General features: G+C 48.1%; 1 protein-coding gene across 5 annotated transcripts in view; it reads right to left on the minus strand.

The window, feature by feature from the left end:
- Positions 1 to 1,246, minus strand: part of hexa (hexosaminidase A (alpha polypeptide)) — a 27,564-nt gene that overhangs the window by 8,728 nt on the left and 17,590 nt on the right. The gene's annotated exons all lie outside the window — the stretch shown is intronic.

The following is a 1,246-nucleotide window of genomic DNA, read 5'->3' on the forward strand; positions in this document are numbered from 1 at the left end:
GTTCGGTGTGCCCCCCCCCCAAGCTCAAACGTCAAGCTACGCCTATGGAAAAATTGTGTTCTCTTGCTAAATTGCCCTTGCATTTCTCGGGGGAACACAATGCTTTAGCGTTAGAACACAAATGTTTAGCAAGAGAAAGCAAAACTTTAGTGATAGAATGCTAAGTTTCTTGTGAGAACACCATACGTTTGCGAAAGAACGCAAATGTTTTGCGAGAAAAAGCAAAGTTTCTCTGGGAAACGCAATACTTAACCAATAGAACGCAAAAGTCGAACGAGAGAATGCAGAGTTTATTGAGGGAATGCAATACTTTACCGATAGAACACAAATGTTGAGCGAGAGAATGCAACGTTTTTTGGGGGAACACAATACTTTACCGATAGAACGCAAATGTTGAGCGAGAGAACGCAAATGTTGAGCGAGAGAATGCAAAGTTTTTTGGGGGAACACAATACTTTACCGATAGAACGCAAATGTTGAGCGAGAGAACGCAAATGTCGAGCGAGAGAACGCAAATGTTGAGCGAGAGAATGCAACGTTTCTCGGGGGAACACAATACTTTAACGATATAATGCAAATGTCGAGCGAGAGAACACAAATGTTGAGCAAGAAAATGCAAATGTCGAGCGAGAGAACGCAAATGTCGAGCGAGAGAATGCAACGTTTTTGGGGGGAACACTGCTGCTAGAAACCTCGGCGTGCTGCAGCTTCCATTCTGCGGTCTCGCCGCGATCTCCCCTGGGCGCTTCAGCGCTCTCTAAATAGTGTTTCCTTCTAAAAGAGCAAATTCTAAAAGAGCTTCACGAGCGACGGTCGTCTTTTCAAAGATGGCTTCCCGCTCGTGCGTTTCTGGATGTGGTCGCTTCCTGCCGGTTCATGGGCAGGGAGATCTGAGGATCACGGTGAGAGCTTCCCCGTCGAATACGTCTCCGCGGGCCTCTCATTCCTCTAGCACAGTGTTTCCCAACCTTTTTTTTGTCGCGGCACCCTTTGGAAATTTTAACAAACTTGTGGCACCCTACAAAATTTTTAAAAATATTAAAAAAGGATTTTTTACACGGCACCGCTGCTCTCGACAGGCGGCACCCCGGTTGGGAAACACTGCTCTAGCACATCGCACCACCTGGTGTTCCCGGACGAGTTTGCTGGATCCTCGGACAGGGCGGGGCCCAGCATCTCGTGCGGAGCACAGGCGGATGACAGGATGTCGATCGCTGCATCGGAGGGCGAGCTAGGCTCTGGAGAT

The sequence above is a fragment of the Sinocyclocheilus rhinocerous genome, unplaced genomic scaffold (genome assembly GCF_001515625.1).
Source record: "Sinocyclocheilus rhinocerous isolate Xijiao unplaced genomic scaffold, SAMN03320098_v1.1 scaffold4964, whole genome shotgun sequence".
NCBI classification, from domain to species: domain Eukaryota; kingdom Metazoa; phylum Chordata; class Actinopteri; order Cypriniformes; family Cyprinidae; genus Sinocyclocheilus; species Sinocyclocheilus rhinocerous.